Source organism: Galeopterus variegatus, unplaced genomic scaffold (assembly GCF_000696425.1).
Source record: "Galeopterus variegatus unplaced genomic scaffold, G_variegatus-3.0.2 Scaffold12428, whole genome shotgun sequence".
Taxonomy (NCBI): Eukaryota; Metazoa; Chordata; class Mammalia; order Dermoptera; family Cynocephalidae; genus Galeopterus; species Galeopterus variegatus.
The window spans coordinates 1,996-9,404 of NW_007738539.1; the positions used below are offsets into that span (position 1 = coordinate 1,996).

A 7,409-nucleotide genomic window follows, 5' to 3' on the forward strand; every position below is an offset into this window, starting at 1 on the left:
CCACTCAGGTACACCAGCATGATGAGTGGGAGAACCTGTGCCCTCCTGGCCACTAGCACTTGGGTCAGTGGGTCTCTGCACTCTGCTGTGCAGACCACATTGACCTTCCGTTTGTCCTACTGTGGGCCCAACCAGATCCAGCACTACTTCTGTGATGCACCACCCATCCTCAAGCTGGCCTGTGCAGACACCTCAGCCAACGAGATGGTCATCTTTGTCAGTGTTGGTGTGGTGGCCTCAGGCTGCTTTGTCCTGATATGTGTCCATCGTCTGCTCCATCCTGAGGATCCGCACCTCAGAGGGGAGACGCAGGGCCTCCCAGACCTGTGCCTCCCACTGTATCGTGGCCTTCGTTTCTTTGGTCCTGGTCTGTTCATTTCTGTTAAATTCCAGATAGGCCTAACTTCTTTATTTTATTTATAATTAAAATAAACCTTCAAAATGATAATTTCTCTTGAAAGGAGCATTTCAGTTAGTCAATCTTAATTTTTTAATGGAATGAAAAAGTGGAATAAATAATGGTACTGTTAATAAAATTTTAATTTTTTTCCCTCTTGGGTGTTTGGCAGAATCCCAGTTAATGTAGCCATTCAATGTTGATATTCTGTTTTGTTTTGTTTTTTCCATTTTTCCCTGACTGTTAAGGGGATCGCAACACTTGGCACGGTGTGGTCCGCACCACGCCCAGCCAGTGAGTGCACCAGCCATCCCTCTGTAGGATCCGAACCCACAGCTTCGGCGTTACCACAGCGCAGCACTCTCCCGAGTGAGCCATGAGGCCGGCCCTAATGTTGATTCTAAGAGTAAGGATAATAGTCTATTCTTCTTGCTATGTTTCATTGAGTAAATCATCAGAACAGTAGTTTATTTTTACTATCTATACAAATACTTTCCAGAATTACTATCCACTACAATGTTGTTATAATTCATTTTGTGCAATTTGAGTCGAAGTTTATAAAAATATTTTGCCTATCTTTTCTACTTTTTTAATTAAAAAAGGCACTTGTACTATTCATAATTCATTATATAATACAGCATCCATATAATGAAATTTTTACTTTAGGAAATACTAGAGAAAACATGTTTCCTACTGAATAATGGCTTTATTTACATTCATGAGATAATGAAAACTGTGTAACTCTTTTATCTTTATTTATTTTGCGCTCCAAGATGTTTGAAAGTAAACATTTGCCCATTTATACACTGTATTGGTCACCTACAACAACTATCTAGACTTCCCTTCCACATTTACAGAGCTCCTGATTTCTTATCCTAAATACAAAGCTCCTATTTTCAGCAATCTTAAAATAATTTTTGTTGGTAAACAGGGGACAAACAATAAATATAAAAAGAATAAGCAAAGAGCATTAGAGACAAAAATATATAGTCAAAAAATATTAAGGGTATCCCCAATTAAGAACAGTGTACTAGGCATTACTTCCCATGTGATTACACTATGGTAGTAAGTTACATTTTTTAGGCTTAAAATATTGAATAAATTTTGGATCCCATCTGGAGAAGTTTGGGCCATGAACCTCACAATCAGTCATCCAAATACATACATATATTGAAAGTGTAAAGTAATTTCTCTCAAAATAAATGTTTACTTTAAATGTCACATGTATTTGCTAATGCAATACATGCTAATTCTGCCTAGCAGACCAAGAAGCAACAAACAGCAAGGCAGCTGCTAGATTCTAGGACACTTTTAAACTCCTCAGGTCTACAGTAACTGCACTGCAGAGATGGTTTAGCAAGAACATCTTTTCTGGGCTAGATTGCTCTAAGTAAGCTGGGAAGCTATGTTGAGAAGAATAATCATATCACATGTGAAAGGATGACCTACATAAACTGTCAAACAGTGATCTATGTAGGAGATTAATTATTGGTGTTCACTCCAATAAGCCAAATTTGCAAAGGCCCATTATATAACCCAACCCATTTTGCAAAGGAGAAAACTGAGTTACAGATAGGCCAAAATTATTTAGACACTGATTTCACTTTGATTCTTTTCAATTCCTTGTAATATCACAGTATTTTATTTAACTCACAATTATAGAAAATGTTATTGGACATTTATTTAATGTTAAGGCACATGATAAACAATATATATGCAAGAAGAACAGACAAGGTCTCTGCATTCATCAAGGTCATCGTCTGGCAAGAATAAAACAAGTATAGCACCATCTAATGTACACTGTGGTAGTGTAATGGGTGCCTGAGGAGAGATCCATTATTAGTTTTAAATTGAGAATATGCTGGGAGATTCAAAATACTATAAAAATTATGTTAAGTGAAATAAGCCAGACTCATAAGGAGAAATATCTCATGTCCTCACTCATAAGTGGGTGCTAAGAAAGCAAGCAAGAAAAGCCCAAAATATTACACAGATCTTTCAGAAAGACAGAACAAATCTGTGGTTACTAGAGGTGAGGGGGAAGGAGAGGGGAGTTGGAGAGAGATCAGGTAAGGAGCGTAAAGAATAATTATAATTTGTAATAACAAATATGCTCATAACATTGATTTGATCAACACATGTTGTACATAAGTGGTAGTAGTCAACACTGTACCTCCAAAGTATGTGTTGTCAATATTTAAATTTAAAAAATTAAAAATACTATAAAATTATGTATTACACAAAACCACACTGAAAGTAATTTAAATTTTTTTTTTTGTCTTTTTCGTGACCGGTAAGGGGATCGCAACCCTTGGTGTGGTGTTGCCTGCACCACGCTCAGCCAGTGAGCACACTGGCCAGTCCTATATAGGATCTGAACCCGCAGCAGGAGCGTCGCTGTGCTCCCAGCCCGCACTCTCCCCAGTGCGCCACAGGGCCAGCCCGTAATTTAAATTTTTTTTTTTCCTTTTTGTCTTTTTTACTGACCGGCAATGGGATCGCAACCCTCGGTGTCACGCCCGCACCGTGCTCAGCCAGTGAGCGGGAACCGGTCTCCACATGGGATCCGAACCCTCGGCGGGAGCGCTAGCACACTCCCAAGTGGCGCACTCTCCAGTGCGCCACCGGGCCGGCCCTTTAAATTTTTAATAAAGATATATAAAGTAAATATCAATATCTCCTTTAAAATAAAAATGTTATTGAGATAATGGTAAAAATCATATTAAGTTGTAAGGAATAATACAGAGTCTTTCTAAACTTTTCCAGTTTTTCCCAGTGGTAACAATTTGCAAAACTACAGTGTAATATCATAACTAGGATATTGAAATTTGTATAATCCACAGATCTTATTCAGATTTCCCCATTTTTACTTGTTTGTGTGTGTGTGTGTGTTTGTGTGTGTGCTAAGTACTGCACATTTTTAACACCAGCATAGGTATATATATTCACAACCATAATCAAGCTATTGAACAGTTCTAAGACTATAAGTTTCTCTTGCATGATGCTTTTTTAACTAATATGAACATTGGCCCCTATATAAAGCCATCAAATATTAGAATTTTGTTTATTAGTGAGTTAGATAAACCAACTTTGAATTAAATTTGTTTGATTTTTTTGTTTACATTTTTTATGTTCTTTTTTTTCTCCTTCAGAAAGGGTGGGGTTTTCATGCCTGTATTCACCTACTTATCCCTTCAGTAAATAAATATGCATTAAGTGGTTATTATGTGCTATGCACTGAGTTCAAAGATTCAACAGACATAGAGCTCCGTTTGAAGAGCCTGTAGTCCCAATATAAAAAGAAGCATAGATAGGGTTTATAAGAAGATGAGACATAAAAATTAGACAAATGAGGAAGAAACTTGTATACAGCACCAGGAAGAAGGATGTTTATCTTGCAAGTTTGGGGGGGTTATTAAATATGCCACGATGTAACAGTAATACAATAGCATTTTTGTTTAGAAACATAACTGGAAGCAACATGGAAAACAATTGGAGGAAGCTAAATTTTAGGACAGCAATATCAGCTAAAGAGCTTTATCAATTATGTATCAGGTTAAAAAAACATGAAAATCCAAGTTGAAGCAGCAGCAGTGGGAATTCATTGGTGAAATGGATGACGAATAGTAGCCCACTGTGTGAGGAGGTAAACTTGATGGAAAAGTTTTTCTTAAGTTTTTAAAATTAATTTTTAAAATTTATTATTATCATATTCATTCTTACAAGTCTTGATATTTGTTTATGCCCTTTACCTGACCTCACTTCCCAATCCTGCTCAATCCCTGCCCCCCATCTCTAGTATCCTTACGTTTGCTCTCTCCTTCTGAAAGTTCAATGTATTGTTGTGGTCCTTTCTTTCCTTCTTTCCTTCATTCCTTCCTTCTTTCCTCCTATTCTGTCCCCCTCCCTCCCTCCTGCCTTCCTTTCCAGGCAGCCAGTTATAAGTGAGAACATGTGGTATTTTTGTTTCTTTGTCTTATTTCACTTAACACAATTGTCTCCAAACTCACCGACGTTGCTGCAAATGTCAGAATTTCTTTCCTTTTTAAAGCTTCATAGTATTCCATTGTGTATATATACCACATTTTCTTTATCCAGTCATCCATCAATGGACACTTAGGTTGGATCCATATTTTGGCTATTGTAAGTAGAGCTGCAATGAACATGCATGTGTGGGTGTCCCTTCAACATGATGATTTCCATTCCTTTGGGTATAATCCCAGCAGTAGGTTTGCTGGATCATATGGTAGCACTATCTGTACTTGTTTGAGAAACCTCCATACTGTTTTCCATAATGGATGTGCTAAGTTATAATCCAATCAGCAGTGTAAAAGCATTCCCCTTTCCCAGCATCCTCGCCAGCATTTGTAATTCTTAGTCTTTTAAATAATGGCCATTCTAACTGGGGTGAGATGATATCTCAATGTGGTTAGATTTGCATTTCTCTGGTGACTATTGATGCTGAGCATATTTGCATGTACCTGTCAGCCATTTGTACATCTTTCTTTCTGCACAGCAAAGGAAAAAATCAACAAAGAGGAAAGACAAACTATAGAACGGGAGAAAATACTTGCAAACTATACATCTCACAAGGGATTGATATCCAGAATATACAAAGAACTCAAGTATGCAGTAAAAAAAGAAATAATCCAATTTAAGAATCAGCAAAGGAGCTGATGGAGAAGTTTATGTGCTTCGGTAGTTGTGATATAACTTGCCAAAATAAGGACAAAGCAGCGTTATGTCTTTAAGGTAGAATGAAATGTCTAACTTTGGAAATGTTGGGGTTGAGTACCGTGGAAGTTTCAGGAAAAAATACTCTGGTTGATGCTGTAGCTCCGGAGATGAAGCAGCTGAACCTATAAAGTTCAGTAATCAAGAAGACTGGTCACCATGTTCTTTGGTTTGTGCTGGCTGTTGAATGTCTATTTCCTAAACGTGGAGTAGAAAACTTCTCTCATTTGATAGTACCATAAAGAGAGGCCAGATCTGGAAAAGGTAACCACCACCCCTCCTACATTTCCCAAGTAAGCCCAAGAAAGGGAGCCTTCAGGAGATCTGTGCAGATCTGTTATTAGGCATTTCCTTACAAAACTGTTTCTCACCATAACACCTAAAGTCATTTACAGAGATTGTAAATTCATAGAGGCCCAGAGATAACACTTATAAAAGCAGCTGCTTCTCGATGGCATGGTCCTGGGAGGTCCCACAGGGGGAAGGGCCACCACTGTTGCTCTTCCTGTTCCCTGATGCTATTAACTCATCTGTTGCAGAGATCAGGCTGTCATAGCATTGAGGGAATCCTGGAAGGGGATTAAAAAGAAGTGAGGTGTCAAAAGCATTAATTTAAGTAATAAAGGGGCAGCTAGAGGGCTAGGGGAATGAAGGTGCACATAGTAGGCACATAGTGCACATAGTACACACAAAAAGATGCTACTTGTGTGTTTAAAGAGAGAGATAAGTGCTGTAAGTCATAGTAATCAAGAGTGTATAGAACTGGCATAAGTACTGACACATGGGTAAATGGAGCAGACAATGGAGTCCAGAAATAGAACGACACATACCAGTCAGTTGATTTTTTATAAGAGTGCTAAGGCATTTTCAAGGAGAAAGTATAGTGTTTTCAACAAATGATGCTGAAAAAGTTGGTCATCCCTAAGTAAAACCCGACCTTTGACTATTACCTCACTCTGTGTACAAAGTTAACTTGAATCAGATTATTGCTCTAAATGAAAGAGCTAAAACGTAAATGTATAGGAAAAGAAGTAGGAGAAAAACTGTTATAAACTTGGGGTAGTTATAGATCTCTTATAACAAAAAAAGCATAAAGCACAGGAACCAATCAAAAATTGGACTTCACCAAAATTAGAAACTTGTGCTCTTTGAATGATATTAATAACTAAATGAGTAGACAAGTAACACACTAAATGTCAATATTTGGAATGCGCATATCCAATAAAGAATTTTAAAAGGTATTATACAATTCAATAAGTAAAAACAGCCACCCTATGAGAAATAGGCAAAAGATTTCAACACACACTTTTCAAAGGAAGATATGTGAATGTCCACCGGGAAAATAAAAAACCCACCAACATTATTAATCATCAGTGAAATGTAAATTAAACACACAATCAAATGACTAAAATTTTAAAAGCTAACATCACTATTAGTGAGAATGTGTAGCAATAAGAACTCTTATACATCGCTAGTGGGTATATAAAATGGACAACCAGATGAACGAAAAACCAGTTTCTTTAAATACACACCTTTAATTTGACTTACCGTTCCACTTAGCAATTCTACTTTGCTCAAGAGAATTGAAATAACATGTCTAACAAATATTTGCAAATGAATCTACATTATTTATTAATAATATCTCCAAACTGGAAGCAATAGTTGATGCATTATGGCATAGTTATACAGTAGACTATCATTCAGTGACAAATGAATTACTGATATGCACCCACACATAAATAAGTATCAAAAATACTAAGATGAGCAAAAGAACTGAGAGACAAAAGAGTACATACGACACGATTCCACTTACAGGAAACTCTAAAGGGGCAAATCCAGTCCATAGTGAGAGAAGCAGGTCAGTAGCTGTCTGGGGTTCAGGGTTGTGGAGGACTGACTGAGAAGTGCCACAAGGTATTCTGTTGTGGTAATGGAAAGGCTTTCTGTCTTGATTGTGGTGGAAGATACACAGACACACACATTTGTCAAAACACAACAAACTGTGCACCAAAAATGTTTGCAAATTATACTTAGTTAAAATTTTGCAATTTAGTGAATGGAAATTATGTCTTCAATAAGGTTTTTTAAAACAGGCAAAAAGAAAAGTCAAATTGCAAATTAAAAACAGAAAAGGAAAACTGGTTTCTAAATAACCACAACAAAGTAGCTGGTATCAAGTTTAACTTTTGTATTAGTCCATTTATATTGATTATAACAAAATACCTGAAACTGGGTGATTTATAAAGAAAACAAAATTTATTGCTTATAGTTTCTGAGT

The 7,409-nt window shown here is 36.9% G+C and overlaps 1 pseudogene; it reads left to right on the top strand.

Moving 5' to 3' along the window:
- The window catches only part of LOC103581139, a 1,847-nt pseudogene extending 1,424 nt beyond the window's left edge, over positions 1–423 (top strand).
- Positions 424–7,409: the final 6,986 nt, after the last annotated feature.